We start from the raw sequence: 23556 nt of genomic DNA, 5'->3' as shown, positions 1-23556 counted from the left end.
CATGCTGGTGAGGGGGAGGCAGAGACCCAGAGGAGGGTCCGCATGGCAGGAAAGCACTGCAGGCGGGGGAGAACCAGTCAGACAGCGGTTTGTTTTAGGAGGACCCATGGCAGAGGCAGGAATGGCATCCTGAGAGAGAGACAGGAGGAGAAAACGCGGATGGGCTGGAGTTGCGAGTGAGGCAGATGGAGGCGGCTCACCGTATTGGAAGTTCAGGACAGAGGAACTCGATTCAAACTGGCAACCAACAAAGGGACTTACAGTTTTTTCCAGGAGAGAACGCCCTCATTTATTTGCTGTGAATCTGATTATTTGGTTCAGGCTGGAAGTTTCGTCCTGCGCAAGGGGCACCAGAGCAGGAGTCCCATCGCTAACCAGAGTGAAGGCAGGTCAGGCTTCCGTGATTCAGTGTCATGGGAGGTAAAGGAGAGAGTTTCTGGAGGGAGGTTATAGCACTGTTGGGCCTTTCAGAAAGGGAGCCAGTGAAAACGGGATGGTCGTAGTTGGTTGAAGAGGTAAACCCTGAGAGGCAAAGGACCTCCGAGGTTGAAAGGGCTCCCCTGAGTTGGCCTGCCTTTTGTTCATGGGCTCCAGGTTGCTGGTGATGGGCTCAAGGGGAGTAGGAGGGCATGGAGAAGCAGGGTGGGTGATGGATTGCCAAGGAGCCTATGAAGAATGAGGCTAAGCAGCATGAAACCATTTGTTTGGGCTTTATAGATTTTCTAATAAAAACGTCAAGGTTTTTTCACACCATTTGAAAATGTCATCAAATGCAAAACAGTTCTCCTTGTGCCAGTGACAAAGGCTGCATTTCCAGTGGCATAAATCCCAGCCCAGGAGGCAATAACCAACCTGGTCAGGTTTTCCACCAAGTCAAACCAGGGGTCAGGTTTGATCTGGGATCCTTCAGTGTGACCTCTGACCCTTCACAGGAGCTGACCCCTCCCCGCCAAACCCAGAACTTCCTTGACTGTGAAGGATTTGGGGAATGATTAAGGGTTAGTATTCGCCCAGTGGAAACATCCCTGAGAACAAGGAGCCCTCTTCTGAGCCATGTTTGGGGAATGAAGGGCGTATTTCTGAGTCTCTGACTTAGGCTGTTTCTGATGTAGCCATTGAAAAAAACAAAACCTTTTAATGGACTTTCAGATCACTACACTCTCCCCCTTGCAATCTGCCTCGTACACTTCCTCAAAGGTATTATTTTTATTACCATTATCCAATGCCTTTTAATTGTGTGACAGCCCAGCACAAAGACCTTCAGTGGCTCCCTGTGCCTTGGTTTTTTTCTGTTTCACAACATTTTTATTTAACCCAAGAAATCCAAAATATTACCATTATAAAGTGTAATCCATGACAGAATATGAGCAAGATATTTTTTATCTTTTCTTTACCTTGAGCTTCAAAATCCAGTGTGTGTTTCACAGTTACAGCATATCTCGATTTGGAAGTTAAATTTTATCACATATACTTAATCTGCATTTAGCATTCATGAGATTTACAGTTTTAAGAGAAGATTCACAAACCAAGTTGTCCAAGTGTACCTTAAAATTTTGCAATAACTGAATCACATACCAGTTTTTAGAACTGAATTTACACTAAATTTGAATCAAGTTTAAAAAATCTCATTCTTCTTACATCAGAGGAGTATCCTATTGTAGGGATGGAGCACCCACATCCCTTTGCCTTCTAAAGTAAGTTAAAGCTCATTTGACCTGCTTTCCATACCCTAATTTCTCTTCAGCTTTATTTTTGCAATTCCTGGGCCTGTACCCCACACTCCAGCCAAATTCACCCAGCCTTTGCCCCCACCCCAACCTTCACAGTTTCACCATAGCCACTGCAATGGTATTGGGTCCATCCTAGTGCATTTTGCCCTCATGCCATCTTTGCCTATTAAAAGCCTGCTGTGCCTTCGAGAAGGAAGCTACTTTTTCCATGCAATTTTTGCTTATTTTCTCAACTGTGATTCTGTCAACTATAATCTCTCTTTTATTTCTCAAATCACGTTGGTGCCATCAATCAATCCACTTAATGTGTATTCTAGGTGAAACCAAAATGCACATGTCCTTAAAGTTGAAATAGAAAACCGGGCCTCACACATTTTATAAATCCCTACACCCACCACCTGCAATAACGTTTCCTTGAGTTGACTACTGTGGGCCACCATGATTGGGGAACAGGGGAAGCATTCAGTTTAGAGTGAGTCTTCATTGTGGGCTCATTTATATTAAGTTTATTTGCTAAAAGGACCATATATGGGAAATAGGAAAAGAAAAAAGGAAGAGAGAGCAGTTGGGTTTTGTATCTTGCCTAGTCCAGCACATCAAATCTGCTGCCTCACATTTACTTTTACAGATGTTAGGCCTGTAAAACAGAGGTCAGGAATGGACTTGTAAATATGCCATCTTCCTTTCTTTGCTGGTTCTCTGCAGCTCAGAGGGAAAAAGTTAAAGGGCCTGGAAGAAAGAGCAGTTTCCAAAGGGACTGTATTGCACTTGTGGGATGTCTAGTGGGGCTGGCTCTGGAGGGGTCTCTGGCGGGGTCCTGCTCCAAACATTTCCTCTCGAATATTCTAAGTATTAAACACTGGAAGGGGTTACTTCCAAGATCAGGGCAAACACAGGAATTATATCCTTCAACTTACAAAGAAGTACCTGGGTTCTGTGTGGAAGACAAAGGGATCGGCTCCACAGGCTTGCCACCTTCTGCTTCCCAGCAGCAGTGAAGGATTGGTTGTTGGGTTAGTGCTGTCTAAGCAAGAGTTTTGCAGTGCACAGGAAGAAAACTGAGAAGCTTCATAAAGCAGCTCCCAGCCACAATTGACAGGTGTAGGGAGCCGCTGGGGGATAACCCCAACGGCTTAGTCTATTACTCATAGAATTGATGGCTTAGTCCTAGATCTACCATTGTTTTATGGTGAATTCTGAGCTAGTCCACCTCATGCCTGAGTTTTCCACATGTAGGTCGGCCTGCTGCTTGTCGTTTTGGGCAGTCTGGCCAAACATTATGACTATTGTAGCTTCACACTGGAAAGAAATGCAGTTTCTTCTCTCCCTCCCTCCTTCCCTTCCTTCCTTCCTCACAGATATTTGGTAAGTGCCTGACATGCACCAGGAGACGACAGCAGTGTGCAAAACGGTCCAAGTCCCTGACCTCATACATATACTAGCAACAGCTAGACAAGTTAAATACATATATATATATACCAGGTAGCAGCAATAAATGCTCCAAAGATAAGATGGGTGAGGGTACCGAAAGTAAACAGAAAGCTGTTGAAGACAGAGCAATCTATCTCAAGCAGCTTCATCTGAGGTGGTGGCGTCCAGAGACCTGGATGAAGTAAGGGTGTCTTCCCTGGGGGAAGCTCAGGGTACCTGCATAGAGATGACTCAGACAACTGTGCCAGCTGCACGACCCTGGGACAGATAACAACTTTCCTGAACCTCCATTTCCATGGTTTAAAATAAAACTAATAATGCCTACCTGACAAAGTGCTAGTGTAGATTAAAAACAGTAATGTGTGTAAAGTCTTGGCACAGGGTAGAGACTGGATGCGGGTGGGTGTTTTCAGGGATGGTGGGGGCCCCATGTGCAGTCTGGATGAGCAGATTGGGTGTCCGTCCTACTCTTCTGCAGGACCACGTCAGCCCCTCATACTCTCTGGGCTTCTTTCTCGATTAGTAAAAGCAAGAGATAACCTTTGCCCCCTCCTCACAGGAACACAAAAAGTAAGGCGGGGTACCAAATGCAGAAATGCTCGGGGCCAGCTCTTGGGATACAGGTCTGCAGAGAAGCAGAGCATCTCCGTGCGGCCACCCCTCAGCCTGGGGGATCCGGGCAAAGACTTCCGTGCCAGGACGGGTCCTTTAAAATCGTGGCGTTTAGCCGGAGCCAGATTTGCTAGCACAAGAGAGCTGGGAAGAGAGCCAGTCCCAGGGAGGAGGCGCGGCAGAAGGGCGGGCTCCGGGTGACCACCAGGAAGCAACAAAGCGGCAACACAAACAGGAAGCAGGACCGCTGGTGGCAGGATGGGGCCCTGCGCGCGGGAAGAGCCGGAAGAGCCGGGCGGTGGGGCGGGGCGCCGGGATGCGGGGGCGCCCTGCGGGCAGGAAGGGAGGCCTCCGCGGGGGTGCCGCGTGAGCCCGACCTGGCCATTTAAATAGGTACCCAGGACGGCTGCCTCCTCCGCTTCATTAAACATAAGGCAGAAAAAAACCCTTTTCTTTATATTTTGTGACCGGCCGTCCGAGCCCCCACCTCTGTTGGGAAAGGTTTTTTTCACTTCTCTTTGACCCTCTTGCACATTCACCTTGCCTAAGGAAATAGCACCTCATCCAGGGCTGGCCTTTGCCCTGAGCTGATTCCAGAGACCTGTGGAGTAGCCCTTGCCTTAATTGGAAAAAAAAAATGCCGGTAAGGGCATCTAGCAGGTGATTGACTCCCAGTGAGAACAGGATATGCATCTAAAATAATATGAGTAAATTGCAGATTGATTCATGGGACCGAGCACCAAGCAGCCCGAACTCCATTCTTTCTTCCGAGTTCCAGCTCCTATCTCCTGTCAGTTTCAAAATTGATAGAACGGCCTGAAGCCATTGAACAGAGTTATGTTGGCAATCACCTTTCTAATTCTTGCATATAGGTGCCAGTATGTCAAGAGGACCCAGGCAAGGGGACAACAAGGTGGCTTTATTTAGCATTATGACAAGCAAATGCCTGAATACCAAGGAGCTCATGAGCTTTACAGCACTGGAGGAAAAAAAAAATGGAAAAAGCCCCTACATGGATGCCTGCCTTGTGCTCTAGCGGCCCTGGATGGTGCAAAAAAAGGAGATTGTTAACAAAAAGGTTATTCAGTAGTTCCCTGAGTAAACCGAAAGGTAACAAGTAGGGACGGAACAGATGTCAGGAGACTGAGCCCTGTTTTGGAAATGTGCCGAGATATTTAGAAATAGTGTTTTCTTACTAACCCAAGCATAATGCTGAAAGTCCTTCAAAATAAAACTTCCCAGATGCCACCTGCATCTGACCCGGCAATAGGATGAATGCCAGTACGGCCACTGATACTGGAAATGCTCTTAAGAAACAGCCTCCACTGATTGTTCCGGCGCAAACGAATCACAAACTAATTTATGTATTCCTGCAGCTGCACCCCAGCTGAGGCGGGGAGCCGGACCAATTCACAGTTGACTAGTGCTGCCTCATTCTTGGCAGATTTTGGCATTTAACTGTAATTAAGATTTATTGTTCACTAGGTTGCAGGTCAGGGCAAGCATGACAATACGGGTAACTTTTCTGTTTACTAGTGAAATGTCTGGTAGGAGGAAGCTTCAAACCTTCCAAGCAGAACTTGACAGAAATAAATAGCACCCCTTCACTCCAGGAGCAGCGCATTACCGATTTTAATCAGACGCGGGGGTTCTCTTTAAGGGAGAGCAGGGAGAAATCCGAAGAGCTAGTGAACTGTGCTGTTGCTTTTGCACCAGAAGGGTACGGGCCGGAAGCCAAATCAATTATTGCTGATCTTCAAGATTTGGGGAAAGGATAGTCTGCTTGGCGTGGGAGGGAGCGAGACCTCGATGCCAATAAAGGTTCTGCAGAGACCGGACCTGCGGGTCTTCACAGCTGCTCCTTGCAGCCGAGAAGAGACTTGCCTCCTCTCTCTCCCCTCTCAAGGGTGCCCTTGGACCAAATGAGATGGCCGGAGGAGGAGGGAGGCAGGGTTCGGCGGTCAGCGGCCACTCACCTGCTTTTACAGTCTGTCTGCTGAGGTCCGTGCAGGTGACCCGCGACACAGTGGGTGTCAACGAACAAACGGTCTGAGAGCAGACAGATGAAGAAGGGCATCTCATCCCCACTGGCTTATTAGAAGGCAGAAATGCTGAAGCATAATGTCCTTCAATTTTCTAGCATCTATAATTTATTACATATTATTGTTTGTTGTCCTTGGGGTATTTTTTTTCAGTGCCTATATAAAATAAGAAAACGTCACTCACAGGGCCCAGAGCTTTGGACCTGAGTTTGCTGTGTTTCTCTTGTTCCTTACAGTGGAGGGGGAAGAAGAATATCCTCAGCTCTCCAGAGTATAATTTTATATGATGTTATAAAATGATTGTATCTTACCCTGAACTGTGAATTATTCAAATTGTGGCTTACAAAAAATCCATACAACACTTTAAGAAAAAATTAAGAATAAGGGAGAAAATTGTGTGATTCCTGGCATTCTCCTGTTTCATATTGTCTTTTACTGTAAAAGCTACCAGTTCATGGAAGTCTAGGAGGGTTCGTTCTGTTCTGTAGTAATCCAGTACTTCCCTGGTTGCCTTAATTTGAGCATATTTGTTTTTCTCTTTACTGAAAAAGAATCTCCAGATTCTAAGGGAGCTTTTGTTTTGACATTAAGAGAAGGCTATAAAAGCAAGCATCTTTCCAAAAGGTACAAGGGGGAGAATGAGTGTGAAATTAATTTTAATGGTGGATAGAGACAAATCTGAAAAAGGACTTAAAGGAAAACTTCCTCTTTTACCAATTGAAGGTGTCTTATAGTCCTAGATACCAGATTTCTAATCTTGTGGGACCCAATTCAGTCAAAGTGATGCTGAATCAAGAAGAAGAAAATATGTTTGAGGAAAGGAGGATTCTAAAATTTATATTCAGTTGGTGGTGGTACTTTTAACCACTTAAAAAAGAAAAAAGCCAGCCCTCTATCCTTAATTATCCTTAGTTTAATTTTCAGATGTTGCCAGTTTGCGTCAGCATTACTCCATCCCAAGGACACTTGAGACAGGCACAGAATGGCTCAAGAACGTCTCACAGGGAGCAGACTTGACCCTAAGAGCAAGTGCAGTTCACCAAGCTCCAGACTTTGACCCTTGGTGATGCCCCACAGGGTGATATCTGGAGAACGCAGTCACTCCACACTTACTGAATTTCTGTCACAAGCAGAGCACATTTATAACCTCAGGCTGCGGTCATCTCTGACACAGATGGGCACAGAAAAGGACGCTCAGGATGCTGCAGCCATTGAGTGGAAAGGGCATCCTTGCGTTTGGTATAGACAATGCAAGGAGGGGAGGGAGCAGCAGAGGCTCAGAAGAGCTGGGAAGCTGGAGGAAAATCATTTGCTGTCAGCTGTGTGTGGGTGCTTTGTGGAGGAAACGGGATCTCAGGAGCTTGTAGAATGATTGCAGGAGACAGCTTGACAAGAGGCAATGGGGCAGGATTCCAGGCACAGGGACTCCCACCCAGGAATGAAGGAAATCTCAAAGGATGGAATATAGGGCTGGGTTGAAGGGGCACTGGGAGAAATGCCAAAGAAGGAAAAGGAGGAGCGGTCTGTGTGTAAGCAGGGCTACTTGGACGCCTGGGATGTGGGAAATCCTCAGGCATTCAGCGCCATCACTATTTCCCCAACTTTGCTGAAAACGTTAATTACTTCGTTACAATCCTTGGCATTTAAACTTTGCTCTTTCAAGGAAAAGAATGTGCCCACATTGACCACCACATTCTTAATGGGATGCTAAAAACTGAGAGATGATTCACCAAAGACTGCCCAGAATTGAGATATGGATCAAAACACAGGGAAAATAACCCCATGGTTTGAACATTTAATAAAAGTGTTTTTTAAATTAGAAAAAAGAAGAATGTGGAGTAATGATTATTTCCTGAGACAGTAAGAATTTATTTTTACTAGGAGGACGGTAAACAATGGTTTTTTATTTTCAAGGAAGAAACATCAGGATGTCAGTGATTTCAGGTACTTTAAATAGATTTTTAATTATCCTTTAGAAATGCTGCAGGAATATTGACACCTACCAGTTTGAGAGAGACTGGCTACTTCCCAAAGCCTCTCCAGTAATAGAAGTTACTCATATTTACGGGATCATAGACCAAGAGCTGGTACCTTGTTTTATCTTGACCTTCCTTGATTGGGTGGATGGGAGCTATCTGAATCTAAATCCCCATCTGAATGGAAAATCTGTATCTACATGTGATCTCTCTTGATCGCTGGCATCTCTTCTGTGAATTGCCTGTTCAAACGCTTTGCCCAGTTTTCTGTCAGGGTCTTTGCCTTTATTATTCTGCAAAAGTTCTTTTACATTAGGTTTATACCATTAGTGCAAAAGAGTGCTCTATTGCACTCCTGTTGGCATTCAGTAGAATACATTTTCTTAATTTGTCAATTTAACAATCTAAAAGGGCATTTTGAAGTTTTGTTTATGTTTATTTGCTTGTTAATGAGGTTGAGCTTTTCTTCCCATGTTTATTAGAAATTTCTATTTTGTGAATATCGCATGCCTATTTTGGGGAAAAGGTGCTGACAGTGTTTTTCTTACTGGTTTGTAGGACCTCTTTATAGAATATCAACCCAGGATCCATTACTTGTGGGAAATAATTTGTCATGCAGATTTTAGGGTCTTCAGGTATCCGTGCAATGTGGACATGAGATTTTCTGTTTGGTTTGAAGGGTAACTTTTGGCTTTGTGAACAGGATGGGGAGAAGGTATGTGTTTCAACTCAGGCTTGTATTTTCCTTAAATTTGGAAATCAAACATAAGTCACCATCCTGAGGATTAATTTTCTTTTGAAAAACACCTGGTCTGGTCTGTATAAGAAATGATATTTCTTCTTAAAATATATCTCTGCCCATGTACCATGTAACATAGTAACCATGGCCTTATTGTGCTAAAGATGTCTTTGCTTGACCTTACTACCATGGAGGTGATGGATTAAAGGGCCTCTGCTTTCTCCCCTGTCCACAGGACCTGGACAGCAAGTAGACAGCAGAATGACCAAGCTGCAGGAAGGGCAGGGAGGATTCTTGAACCTGGCCTCAACTGCCGCCAGCGCTCTTGCTCCCTTTGTCTCTGCCTCTCACTGACTTCTGACTTCATCTCATTCTCTCCCTTGGTATGCCAGCCTTCTGCATGTGGCAAGAAACATCTTGTGATTTCAGTCCATGGAAGAGGTGGACTCAGTTCTTCAATTGCATCTTACAGAAAGTGCTCTATTGAGGGCCCAGTTTGGGTCAAGAGTAGGGTTGCCAGATAAAATACAGGATGCCCAGTTTCATTAGAATTTCAGAGAAAGAAATCATTGGTTTTTAGTTATAAGTATCTCCCAAAGTTGCATGGGATATATTTATATCAAAACATTATCAATTGGTTATCTGAAATTCAAATGTAACTGACATCCTATATTTTTATATTGCTAAGTTTGGCAAACCTAGCCAGGAGTCTGCTTGCAGACCAGTTAGCCTAGAGCCAGAGAGTTGGGGTCCTGTCCACCCTCACATCAGTTAACTGTGGCCAGTAGGCTGGATCGTGTCCTCACCACTGCCTACTTGGTGCTGGTGGGAGTGTGTGTGGGGTTCCTGTGCTGAGCAGACAGCCCTGGGGGTGTCCACTGTCCCTGCATTATTTAGACTAGCGGCTTCCTCTGCTTGGAACAGACTTCCTGCCATCTCTCTCCCTGGCTCTGACCACCTAATCTTACCCCTACTCTGTAGGGCTCAGGGTTCTATCATATACTGTTCACTGTCTTGGTCTCTGTTCCCTGTGCTGGGATATAAGCTATGTGAAGAGCAGGCTTCTCTGGTGCCTCCCAACATTTCATTAAGGGCCCATCCCATGCTAGGTGCCAGTACGTGCTGAGTTGGACAAATTCAGCCCAAGGTCCCTGTATGTATTGCACCATTTTCCTATCCTCAGACCCTGATCTTATAGGACATCCCCTACTTCTCTCTGGAGGCTGCATCTGAGAGTACAGGTCTGCCTGTTTTTTCTCCTTCAGAACTCTAGCCTGTGCAACATGCAATCACCTTTGGCTCCTTCCATTCCTGACTGCCTGGTCACCAGCAAGCCTCACAGGTATGCAGGGGCTTAGCTCTGGGTGTGGGTGGCCAGCATGGCAAGGTGACCCTATCTGACACTGTGTTGGGGCAGATGCAGCTGAAAGGACACTGGGTCAGGACTGCAGGAGATCATCATGAGCTCATCCTGGGAAGCTGGGCCCAGGACACTCTGGGGCGGCTTGCTAACAGATGGCTCCAGAAGGACAGAGGTATCCAGGCCCTTCTCCTTCTGTGCTCTCCCTCCTCCTCCCCTGGCATTCTCTTCTCTCCTCTCTGCTTGCCCATGGCTAGCTCTCCCTCTCTTTCCACCTATTTCAAGAGCACTTACCATATACTAGTCACCTCACACACCTTTTTTTTTTCATTTTATTATTTTTGCAACTCTACAGTACAGCAATTTGTGTTTCAAAATGGAAATATTAGGAAATTACAAACCTTAAGGAAACCCAGCCAGAGAATGATGGAGATGAGCTTTTAACCCAGATCTTCTGTCTACAAAGTCTGCATTTGTAAGCACTATGTTATAGCATCATTTAGCCCTCTGCAGATGGAATTTCAGACTGCATGGCATGTATGTGGATGGGGTGGGCAGGGCAGATACTTGGGGTAGGAGTCCCGCACAGGACTTCCAAATCTCTCAGTGCCCAGGCGTGGTGCTACCCTCCCTGTTCCTCTTCCCCCCAGCAGCAGCTCCCCCCTCACCCATGGCACTTGTCACCACCTGTCTCCATTCCGCTGCTTTGTTTTCATTCATTACACTGTAGGTTAGCTGCCTCCTCCCCACATCTAGGGAGGCATTATTACTTTGCAAACAAAACATGTCCTGCTTGCCCTGGAAGATGGGCTGTCTGGAGAGATTTCCTGAAGACTGCTGTGCTCATAGTGGCTCCGGATTCTTGTAAACTGCAGTCGCAGAGGGTGGCACTTCCTGCCAGAGAGGAACCTTGTCCTCTCCCTGACCTCTGTCTTATTATCCCTTGTCATCCATCTTGGGATCCCTCTCCCATTTGCAAGGAGGTCCTGGTCTTGCTAACCTCAGGATGTGCCAGGCAGGTAGAACAGGTAGAAAACCACACCATTTGGAGGTGGCAGGGGAAAGACAGACATTGCAAGGTGGGATGTGTTCATGCTTTAGTCCTTACTGGCCACTTGACTGACCCACATGCCCACTCTCCTCCAGAACCACTGTAGACCCAGGCCTGCAGCATTCCTGAGGGCCCATGTGGTCAGATAGGCCAGCAAATAAATGAAGGTGGAAAGAGCATGGCTTCTTTCTTCACCCTTTTCTAGAACCTTCCTTAAAGGTGTGATTCTAATCTCCAGCTGCAGCTGAGACTGTGTTTCAGGGGCTCTACTTCTGACAGTGCCAGCTGCAGCTGCGGTCACTCCCTTAGCTCCAAAATGCATTTTGCCTCTGGCCTGGGAGTCTCTGCTCCTCTCTCCTTTCTCTCTGTCTCTCTAGGCCCTTTCCCTTGGTTGTTCTCTTCCCAGGTTTTAAAAGGGGAAGGGACTGGGAAGCAAGTCCAAACCCTGATTTTTGAGTAGGGAGAAACCTCTCACATGAAGAAATAAAAGAACATATATGAATAGCTTGGAAAACAATGGTAATATTTAATTAACCTTTTGAAATGGCTGATCTGCAAATCTGCACATGTCAGCTCAGCTTCAGAACAGAGGGACCCCATGTGCTGACGCCAAAATCAACAAAATCTTCCACAGGGATTTCACAGGGGGAGAAAGGAAAACTCACAACCCTCTCCTGCCCCCAAATCAGTTGTTGTACTTTAAAAATTCATATGCCCAGCTGCCCTCATCAGGGTTGGGCGTAGCCTGTGGTCCTCCACATCTGAGAACCCCATGTTGAAGCTTGGCTTCCTTCCCTGTCATTGTAGCAGACAGGCTGTAGGCCTCCTGGGGGACCAAGGGTCAGTTCTGATGACAGCAAAAATCAGCTCGATGCACTTGGAGCTCTCCCAGCATCGTGCATGACCACAGGACAAAGGGAATTCGGCTCATCTGCAAGTGTCAATTCTCTGGATTTTTCAGTGATTTTTTTTTTTCTTTTAAACATGGTGTGCTCTCTTAGTTTAAGAAGTCATGTCATCCAGGGAGCACTGGGGTTGGCTCATTAAAATATCACCTGGTTAAATGTTGATGGAATTGTTTAAGGTATTCTCCCTCGTGGAGCTGGTGTGTCATGCTGATCAACTTGCTACTCCCATTCTGGGCTAAGTGGAAACTCCTCCTTTCTGCTCTGCACCTCATACCTGCTTTAATGAGTAAGTCTCGCAATGTAATCAAGTCGTAGTTGATGGGTGGTACTAATACATTTCATTTCCTTTTATCAACAGCAGTAGCAGAAAGAATTAGAGAGGGTGATATTTTGCTCTTTAGGACTTCCAGGAATTAAAGAATGTGGGCATCGAGAAAATAAATATGGAACAGTTGATTTGTACTTTTGAACTGTACAGACATCAATCAAGTAATAAGATACAATTTGAAATGTTAAAAAAATTGCTATAGCCTGTAAAAAGCTTATTGTTGTTGTGTTTATGTGTTTCAAAGCATCAGAGAAAAAAGTCTGGGGCTTTTATGAAGCATGGCAAATCTGCCAAGCTTTGAGTGGGGAAGATTCAGGCAATCTGAAGACTTGATCAAGGTGGAGAGATGCACAGTTGATCAAATAAAGCAATGATTTGATTGCTAAGCCTTCTTTTTCCCTTTTTGTGCTAAGCACAACTGTGTACAACAATTGCAAAGTGATCTTTGTCATTCCTGCAAGATCCAGAGATGTAGGGATCAAGGACTTAGGCCAGAATGTGTGAGATCTTCCCTGAGATGACCAGGACAGTGCTTTTCCAGAAGACAAAGTAGCTCATCACTGAGGGCCACATCTCCCAGGAGCAAGCCTAACCACCAGTGATTAAACTCACCCAGCAGGGACAAGAACCTGAATGACCGCAGTGACCCAGAGTGGTAGAATATCAAATCTACCAGTGGCAACTGCCAGGTTGACAGCCAAGGTCTTTTCAGTCCCTAAAAGCATGGATGGTAATAGGAAGTAAGGTTTCCTGGTGGTAGAAAGAAAATTCATGGTTTGGTTGTGAGGCTACAGATAGGGATTATTTACTATATTCCAGTCCTGTTCTCAGTACTTTACAGGCCTTATCTCACTTCATCCACACAACAAACCCATGAGGTATTTACTAGCATTAGCCCCACTTTACAGAGGAAGAATCAGAGGCACAGAGAGGTTAACTCACCCAAGGTCACATAGGATGTACTGATTATGAGAAATAATTGAACAGTTGAGTTGAAGAAGAAGGTGTCAGTTTTTGCCAAAGGTTGGTATTTTTAAAATGTATTTTCTCTTTTACCTCGTCTTCATTGTGTTTAGTAATTGGCCTCAGCAACTCAACCTGAGTTTCACAGTATATAGCAGCGCTGAGAGCTCCTGGGGTCAGGCCTTTTTGAGACGCTAGCCCTAAGTCCCTCGTGCACTCCAGGATGCATGAGTCTTCACTTTGTAAGAGCAGAAACAGGCCAGTGCTTTTATTTTGGGGAGAGCATGTCCATCCTGAACATTCTCAGGGACGACGTTCAGCCAATGTGAGAAAAGAGAGCAACAGACAGAGTCTGTGTAACACCCCCTTCCTGGCCTGCCTGCCGAAACCAGGGAAGCTCCTTTTCAGGAGGGACTCAGAAAAGGAAGCAGAATGGCCAACCAAAGGAGTTGCTTACTCATAGAAAAGCAAGGCTGGTTTCCACCCTGGACTTCCACCGTGTGGCCCAGTGTGCTGTCTGACACCTAGGCGGAGGGCGTGAGTGTGAAAGCAGCATCAGGACCCCCAAGTGCCCCAAACCTCGCTCTGGGAAGGACTTCGATATGTGACCTGCTTGAAGTACCTGATTTCTGGCCTGGGCATGTTGAAACTGTCCAGAGTTAATACAATGTGGCAAGCGGGCAATTTCTCAAAAAGGAAATAGCACTCGGATGTGATTTTATGGGGTCCCACAGTCCAAAGCATCTTGTGTAGGGGCCATAACACAAAGAGACTTAATGCAGATCTTAAGGGGTTTGTTTGGGCCAGGGAGCTGCCTCTTCAACAAAGACTCCTGGTGTCAGTGAAAACTAGAGCCCAAGGAAAGGCAGTGTGAGTAACAATGTGAATGAGATTGTCATTGAGAACTGCGGGTGGGGGAAGCATCTACCAGGCAAGGGACTTCTTTGATGTCCCATGTATTCATGCCTGTCTAATTCCCTGAGCTGCTAAACTATCACATTTAGTGATTAGCTCTCTTGAAAATCTAAGTTGACTCCCAGGAGGTGGGAGAAGAAAACTGTGTATGCATACATAAGAGTGGGGCTGTATAAATGTGTGTGCGTGTGTGTGTGTGTGTGTGTGTGCATGGATGCATGCATTTGTGTTTGCAAGTGGCAAGAAGCTGAGGGTCTGAGCAGCTCTCCGAGATTCCCCTGAATACGGAAGGCTTGCGGTGCATATGGGAGAATTGACAAGTACGCCAGAAGGTGAGGAAATGGCTGGAAGCAACACTAATGCCACTCCATCTGGAAAGAGGGGTACTGTTTAGTACGTCTGGAAAGCATTATTTCTGCAAATAGCTCAACCTCTATCAACTTTCAGGCAGGGATCCCGATCTGCTGCCAAAATGAGATCTCCCTGATGGCTATGTGGTGGAAGAGGCTGAGCCAATGAACTAACAGCAGAAAACAGGAAATCTGTGGAGATGGCAGCCGCTAAGCAAGCACCTGCCTCTTTCCAAAAAGACAGCCGGGTTTCACATCACATTAGGCCAAGGCTGTGCTTGGGGAGGGCTGAACCTGGTGGGATTTTAGGCTCAGCAGCCATCTCCAATAATTTCTCACTATTTTTGGGCTCAGAAAAGCCCCACATATAGTTAGCCAAATGGCTTTTCTGCATTGATTTTTATACCCGTGGGTATTTTGAAGGAAATTAAATCCATGTGTTTCTGATTCAGTTGCCATTAGCACATGAAAACGCTGTTTTGTGAGAATTATGGTATGTGGTGGGAAATGCCATAAAACCGTCTAGCCAGACATGGAGGTGCAAGAAGCCTAGTGCGTTCTGCTATATGCCATTTCCCTGCCTATCCAGAAGGCAACATGTTTTTGTCATTTGCATCCTTTCTAATGTAGCACAACAAGTTTTTTCATGCCTGTTAATCATCTATCATTTCCAATTTGAATGAAGCCATATTAGTGTGGATGAAGAGAAATTGCCCTTAACCACTCATCCCTGGATGGGATTCCATATTAAAGCAGCCACCAAGCTTGGTTCCGGTCTCAGTTCTAGTGGCAAAGAGACCAGTTGAAATGCATCCCCAGAAAAGGTTCACCCTGGTCTGCAACACTTAGAAGCAGGTCATCATGCACTGGTGGTAAGAAATAGTGGAGGGTCCTGGCCTGGGTGTGGGAGAAGAGGGGCCTCATCTGGGACCTGTCCTTTTCAGCCCTGAACTCCCTCCACAGTGATAATTGGGTCAAATGCCATTGGTTTAGGGCCCTTTCCAGGCCTGACATTCTATGACTAAAAGCTGGCCCCTATTTGTCCTTTGTTATCACATTCATTGAGCAATTGCATGTATTAAATCCCTAATATGTTCTAATACGTTTTGTGCCTGCTGTTAAGGACATAGTGATGGAAGGCATTCTTATGCCGTTGGAGAGAGGAGAAGAGGGAGGGGACTAATTTATGGTGTTTTGATAATGAGTCAGGCCCAGTGCTGGGGGCTTTATTTGACCATCTCATACCATCTTCACAAGAATATTCTAAAGTATGCATTATTGTTCCCATTTTATAGACAGAATTGTACTAAGGGTTGGGAAGATTGGATAAATTGCTCAAGGACACAGAACTTGTAAATGGAGGAGTTAGGTGTACAGCCTTTCATCTCTGACCCCAAAGCTCATGTTTCTTTCCCCCTTTACAATTTCTTGAAGTTTAATGTGGTCAGTGTTAAATATATATGTGTAATATATAATATTTTATATCTGGAATCACAGAGGAGGGATTTTTCTAATTTTGTTTGGGAACACTGGGAGATTTCACTGAGAAGATGATATTTGTGTTGGGGTTTGAGGGATGAGCAGGAGTTGACCAAGTGGAGATGGAAGATGGGTTGGGAGAGAATGGCAGAGAAAATGCTGTGTGCAAAGATACAGGGCAAAAAGCAGAGCAAGGTGTTTTAAGAACTGGAAATATATCATTTACCTCATTTCTGCAACACTGACTAATGTTTAAACTGCTGAGAAGGTTCAGGTTACATTTCTCGTGTGGATACATTTGTATCTTGATCATACATTTTGTTACCAGAACGATAAGATCTCCAGTCTTTTTTGACCTCTCAACTGGTCTTGTTATTCCATCTATTGGGCAACATTGAAAGTCAGCTTTGAGTGCAGCTTGATAACTCAGATGGAATGGTTGACTTTGACTTTGGCCAACCTTGACTGACTCTCAGTGAAGAAGGGTTTCTGTAAGTTCTCTTCCATCCACATTATCACCAGAGATGTTCTGCTCTTCACTTGCAATGGAGGAAGAAAGTTGAGAGCACAGCTGGTGGTAATTTTGCTTTGAATTCGGAGGTTGTGGAGTAAATGGGAAATTTCATGCTAGTGCTGTGATGGAGGCCAGCTGGGCTTTAGTGACTTACACGGTGTGTCCACAACCTGCTTCCCATGAAATTGCCTGTAAGTGCGGACAACCTGGGAAGTGGCAGCTGAGCTGCATGGTTAGACAGCTCTCTGGGCGTCATAAGTAGGCTTGCTCCAGGACTCAGTGAACACATGCTCTCCTTCACCTTGGACTGGGGGAACTTGCCCTGCACTCCCTTCCCACAGTTGGTCTACTTTAGAGAGCAGTACAAGTGCAGGACAATCAGCTGTTTGATCCCATCAGAAGGATGTCAGGAGGTCTCTTGATTCCTGGCAAGGAGTACGCCCTGCTCACGACTAAAAATCTTGCTTACCTTGGTCTAGAATTTAGCCTGTGGCTTGAGTGTCTTTGGTGACATATCTGTACTTCTAACAATGTCTCAACTAAGCCTCTGGTGCTGGTGTCAGACAAGTGTGAGAGTCTCGCACTCCACTCAGCCTGAGGGGTCCCACTGCTAGTCCCGAATCTTTCCCTTAAAAATAAGTTTTATCATCTGTCAAAGAGACCAGCCTTGTCGATTGCTAAGGCCATAACTGGCTCTAAAATTTCCCGGTTTCTCTTGTCCTATCTGTGCTAAAAGTGAAAACTGCTGCATACTCTCATTCAAAGACAATCTCTCTTTCCTGGTGTCATTCTAAAGAACTGTTACAGGTCCTACCTCCCCATCCTAGCTTTCTCTCTTTGCTCCCAAGACAAATCCCACTTTATCTGACCTTTTCTCAGAAAGACAGTTTTCCCAAGCATGTCGTCATCCATGTGTGATGTGAAACTGTGATTCTCTTGAAGGTCTTCACATCACTCTCTAGTTGCACCTTCCAAACAGAATACCAATATGGGTTGACTGCCATGGGGTTGTGTGGTTAGGTATGGATCGAGGCAGGTTCTGCCTTTCTAGACCTTGCTTCTGTGAGAGCTGAACCATGTTGAAGAGCTTGCAGCCCACTGTCTTCTCCACTTGGGGTCTTTGAGTACAGACAGCATTAAATGTTTATAACATGGCGGCCAACAGTGAATGCCCTGGACCCATTTCCCCTCTTGGCTCGTGCAGAGAGAGGCCAGTCAGGTGGCATGGAGATGTTGTTGGCAGGAATCATCGCTCCCTCTATTTGGGAATGAAGGGCCACAAATGGTGGCTGCCTTCCAAACTGCCAATAAATAAGTAAATATAGAGAGTGTTGACACTGGTTTCCCTGCCAAATGCCAGGCTGCTTCTATCCTCATCTTGGGGGGAGACGAAAGAGAGAAGCGTTACTGAATAGGCTGTTGAGAAGTAGCCTCAGTTCTCCCTGGAATCTCTCCTCCTTTTGGAAACCTTTCAATCGGCTTTCTGGCCCATCTTGGAGAGTGAGACAATTCTGTCAAACATGAGACTGTGTTAGCTTATTCATAATAATTATCAGGCATAGGGTGAAATGGAGTTGTTTCTAAGGAAGAACTGTTGTCAATAGGTACTTAGGCTACAGTTTAGGATAACTGTTTAGCCCCCGAGAGGGTGTGTGTTCCTGTGCAGTGATCAGGGAAGGGGTAAGGCAGTGGAAGGTGCTGCCAGGTACACCACCTTAGGAGTGCTCAGCCCTGGGGCTCAATTTTCCCTCCGCCCAGATTCACAAGGTCTTTACCCTCTGTCTCCTGAGTTGGATTTTGTGCCCTGACTGAGTTCGCAGTCGGACAAAATAGTGGCTGTGCTTCTAAGTAAGAAAAACACCAGGGGGAAGTATCTTGTTCACTTTTGCATGCCTAGTACTTACCATGGTGTCACAATCAGAGTTACTTAATAAATATTTGTGGAATGAATGGATGAATTTGGAGACACTTTTCTTCCTCTTTTTGGTGATTTACAATCCTGGGCTGTTTCTGTAGTTTGAATCACTCCAGAGCCACACTTCCAGGAAATCTTCACCTGAAGTTTTGGCTCTTTTAAATGCCTCTCCTGCCACCTCCTTGTGCCCAGCTTTCTTTTCCTTGGGACCCTTGCCATGAGCATGTGTCAGCCTCCCCATAAGGCAGTCCTAGCCCCCCTTCATTCTCCCTTTTCCAGTTCTGAAGCATCTGCCCTCAAATCCCATGCACGTGCTCCCCCTTTATTATTATTATTATTTCAGACTTTTTCTGTTCCTTTTTCCCTTTTCCCTGAAAGACTTCAAGAAAATAATTTCCAAGACAAACAACTCACAAAATACAACTGAGAATATAAGGAAAGAAAGTGGAGGACCAATGAAATAGCAAAATACTTCTCTTTTCTGAAGACCCACTGGGGCTTTCTCCCTCCTCTGCTGGGTTCCAGGGCAGAGCCACTAATCTTAAAGGGCCATGCACACTTCAATTTTTCCACTGTTGTTTTGACAGCTGAAGTGCAAAGGCATTAATCCTTTGAATCAAAGTCTTCTCTAGTTGGTTTGGTTACTGCTTTTCTTCAAAGTGTGATTTATTATCTCCCTATTAAAACACGGTGTGGGCATATTCACATGCCCACATACATCAGATATTATTGGTTTTTAGACTAGTTTAGAAATCACTGCTTTCCCTACACATTCTTATGGCATCTGAATGACCCACGAATTCTTGTTAATGATTTTGGGACAAGACTTTCAGGTAATTCAGGTAATTAGGAACATTTTGTTTTCCAAGTCAGGCTAATCTCTTCACCCCTCCATTTCCAAGGAATGGTGGATCATTGGTGTGGAAGATTCAGTGGACAGCCTTCAATTTGGGAACTGGTATGGTTTAATGGGCAGCTTGACCAGTAAAGTTACATAGATGTGCCACACATGCTTTCATACATTTTTAAGAATTTAATAAGCATGTTTGTGTCCATAAAGAGACATAAACCCACACAATTGTTGTTTTTTCCCCCTTAGGATCTTTAATATATTTTCACTATTTATATTTTTCATTGTGTGAAAGTACCCGGAGGCTTAGTTGCAAAGGAAGAGAGTTGTAAAAACTGAATAAATAAATAAATTAAAATTAAAAAAAATCTGAGTGAGTCATGTCTGACTTCCTCTATTCATATCACTGCTACTCTTGTTGCTTTTTGGTTTTTGTTTTGCTTCTTGACTGTTGTTGTTTTCCACCAAAGCTGTCATTTATCGTGAGAACAAGAGCAGCCATGTGTTGATTTTTCTGGATTCTTTTTGGATACCATCCCAGTGCTAATGAAGGCCCTTCCAAAGTGCTAAAGAGCTGGTGCCAAAATCCGTTATGCTGGAAACAATAGAGGAGAGTGGTACACAGACAGCATATATGCACACACTCATATATGTACACACTCACAGATATCTGAATGAACACATGTGTTTGTGTGTGCAGCTCCCTATGTTTATGCAGATGTATACATACATTTGTGCAAACATTGCAGCTGGAGCTACACTGAGGAAAAATTGAGGGCTGCATTTTTATAAAAGGACTTTTGACATTTGCTTGCAGAAAATTTTCATTGATCAATTGATGAGCAGAACTTCTAATTTGTCAGTTTAGGAGCTATTAGAAATGCACATTCACCAACTAAAAAATTTAGATGTAAATATAAATATAGTTATAGATCTTATTTGTTTTATTAGAAGATGAGGATTCTCCTTCAAGAAGCACCCAGAAAGTGCTTAGTTTGGCTTAGCTGCTGTGCTTATGCTACTGAAGTTTGTTAACATTGATTGGGCTTTGAGTACTTTTGAGGTAGTTTGTTACCTTAAAAGGGGGGATATATTGTAGGTGGGGCTCACTATCTTCAACAGGTTCTCCTTGCTTTTCTCCCAATGTGTATTTATTCTTTCCTTTATTTGTTTACACAGTTTGAAGATGGGGACAGACTTCTCTGGCGACCATGCAACTGAGGGCAATCACCCTAGAGAGAAGCATTTAGAAGCTACAAAACCTGAATGCCCTGCCATACATTATTACACTGCAGAGTTATTCAGATTTAGTAAATTAAATAATCTCAAATACGTTGATTTCATGTCTTTAAAAAAGTCATCTCTGTGGTGCCCAATACTCAATTTCCTTTATTGTTATTGTTCATCAAGTAGAGTTTGTGTTTCTTATGAATCAAAATCCTTGCCTGCCTCTCTGCCCAAATTTGCTGGCGGCGGGCTAGGCTGAGCCGGTAGCTTGGTGCGCCATCTGCCGGCTGATTCGGGCACAGCGCGCCTGGAGCCCTCAGGACTCGGGAAGTTCCCTGAGCGGCGCTGACAAGCCAGTGTGGCCACATTGCACACGTAAACATCAGAGACACGGCGCTGTTCTCAGCGTGCTAACTGCTCCCTTGGGCTTTGTCATTGTGGGTCAACTTGAAGTCGTGGGGACAACCCAGAGAGATTTGCTTTTGAGGCTGGAGGAGTGTTTTCTGTTCTGGCTGCAAAACCAACGCGTTTAGTATGGTGGTGTTCTGCCCCATTCTTCGTTATTAGAGGCCAGATGATCGAATCAAACTGCTGTTTACCCGACGTATCTGGGAAGCCAAGAGCTATTCTCTGCTCATGCATATTACTGTTTGAAGAGCACAGTGAAGTTCAGAGACAGTGGCTGCTGATGCCAAAAGCATGATGTCCCGGATAAAGACAATGCAGAATTTTGCCAAAGCGTTTTATTTCCTGGGAAATCTTTTCCCTTCAACACCTCTGAAAGAGTTGAATTCTGGTGTGGTAGGGGCAACCAATGGCAAGCCAGACGTTGTTTTAGAGGCTGGCTTAGATTTACATTAAATTTAATAGTTTAATAGACTAAGTCTAGCAAATAAAATCATTGAATGATGGCTGTTGGGGGTATGTGTAGGAGGGAAATTGCTTCAAAGCAGCATTAAAATATTTCTATTTCAAACTTCTCTGGTACCTTTGTGTAATCGATCTTGCTTTAGTAAAGTTGCATAAGTGTGCCACTTACATGCTCTCACATGTTTAAAAATATAATAATCCAAGCATTCCAGCTAGGCATCTACCAAGTTCCTTTTCTCCTTCAGTTCCCAAGCAGAGGACTCAGAGTGGATTCTTCTGTGTCTAAGAGTGCCTTGTTTGTCAGCCGTCTCCTCTCCCCCTCCCCAGTTGAAATGGTTCAACCTAGCAACAGCTGGGATTTAAGGTTTTTTTGCTGAGTTTGGGATGGTCTGTTTTGTGCTTGGGAACAAAAGCACCTAATTTGCAGTTCTTTTGCACTTGTTGGGTCACAAATTGGAGATTTTAAGACCATTTTATCTTTCAAGCAAGAGTCAAAACTGAGTTACATCCTTCATTTGATTCAAGAAAAGCAGGATGAGTGGTGCTAGAGTCTTGTTTTTGAGCTTACATTTAATGTAGAAAATCCCATCCTTAAAGGACCTGCTGAGAGCAGTCCTCCTGGCTGCTCAGTGGTATGAGGAAAAACCAAAGACTCTTTTGCCAGACTGTTAACATTGATGGTGGAATCATCTTTCCTTCAACTGGGAACTGAAGGCAAGCTCTTCTCAACACCCTGGCCTTGCAGTTCCCGTGGTGTTGGTATTAGGATGACTTTTGTTGTAGGTAGGCCGCTGTGGAGATGGTCCTGCATTCTGTCCAGGTTCATCAGGCTCCACCAGCCAGCCAGCCCACGATCCAGGCACTGTGTCCTGGCGTTACCCACCTGCATCCTGGTCTACCCACCTTCGTAGTATGGCCTTCTGTCTAATACAGTGAACAGTGAACTTTTAGGTGTTCTTTTTTTTTTTTTTCCTCTGCTGAGTTTGAAGGAGTTGGCAAGAAAACAGAGGTGTGAACCAGCACTCCCAAACTCGCTCAACTGTTTTCTTCTTCTTTTATGGATAAAACCAGGAACAAGTGTCTAAAAGGTTGTGCTATCTGACACCAAAATGCCTCCAGGAAGGTGCTATGGGCTGAATTATGCCCCTGTGAAGTTCACATGTTGAAATGCTAGCGCCCAGTACCTCAGAATGCAGCCTTATTTGGAGACAGGTCTTTGTAGAGGTAATTAAGTTAAATGAGGTCATGAGAGTGGGCCCTACTTCAACCTGACTAGTGTCCTTACATAAAGAGGAGAGGAGACCCTGATAGGAGGAGATGCCAGACACACGCCAAGGAGAGGGCCTTCCTTCAGGGCCTGCAGAAGGAACTAATGCTGCCGATACCTTGATCTCTTACTTCTCATCTCCAGAACTGTGGACACTAAATTTCTACTGTTAAGCCATCCAGCCTATGATTCTTAGTTATGGCAACCCACACAAACTCAAACAGAAGGTGAGAAAATTAATTCAGTCACTGGTTTATTTTGTTGTTCCAAAAGGATTTCCGTCACTGGGAAGAGCCTGGGGCTCATCTTCCCTGGCAGGGAAATTGATGTTCTTGGGGGTCTGGGGGCAGGATGGTGCACTGAATGAGGCCCCGGAAGGTCTCCAGCCTGGCCCTAACCTAACGGCTGAACCGTGGGTAGACTCGAAGGTAGCCCTGAAGTCTGTGTAGCATCACCAGCTCAGACTTCAGAACGGAAAGCCCTGTCTTTTATTTGGTTTCATATGCCTGGACACAAAAAGCACTTTCAAGCTGGCAAACTAAACACTTTGAAAACATAGTGCTTTATGCATTTCTTTTGCAGACCTCCTTCCACATGATTTTGAACAGAGATAAGCTATAAACTTGACCTGTAAACTTGGCCCCTAGACACTGGCATACCTGTCTGTGTCGCCCACATGGAGGCTTTCTGCTTATGAGGTGAGTCCTCATCCACAAATGCTTTTTAAGGACTTGCTGGATTCGGCTTTTCATCGGTGCAGCTGTTTTTCCTGGGAAGCACTTGGTCAAATGCTTAGTCCTTTGCTGGGTGCTCTGGGCACTGCATTGATCCCATGTGGCATTTGTAGTGACCCCCCAGAAGCTAACCTGGCTTGTGACCTGGAGAGTACAGCAGACACAGCTACCCCTCTGGTACATGTGATGGTTTCGTTTAGTAGATATGAAGAAACAACTACAACTCTCAGCTGGACAGGATTTTTCTTTCTGTGTTAGTAAATAAACATTTCAAAAACAAGTTGATTCATGAGAA

At 45.0% G+C, this 23556-nt stretch overlaps 1 long non-coding RNA gene across 4 annotated transcripts in view; it reads left to right on the top strand.

Moving 5' to 3' along the window:
• Window positions 1-21366, top strand: part of LOC118923570 (uncharacterized) — an 89892-nt gene extending 68526 nt beyond the window's left edge. For all 4 annotated transcript variants that reach the window (XR_008996306.1, XR_008996309.1, XR_008996305.1 and 1 more), the window contains one exon: window positions 20343-21366. This is a non-coding gene — a long non-coding RNA (uncharacterized LOC118923570). The remainder of the gene's footprint in view (window positions 1-20342) is intronic.
• The last annotated feature ends 2190 nt before the right edge of the window (window positions 21367-23556 follow it).

This window comes from Manis pentadactyla, chromosome 3 (assembly GCF_030020395.1).
Source record: "Manis pentadactyla isolate mManPen7 chromosome 3, mManPen7.hap1, whole genome shotgun sequence".
NCBI classification, from domain to species: domain Eukaryota; kingdom Metazoa; phylum Chordata; class Mammalia; order Pholidota; family Manidae; genus Manis; species Manis pentadactyla.
Note: the sequence above shows the minus strand (reverse complement) of the source record. Positions and strands in the feature narration are given on the sequence as shown.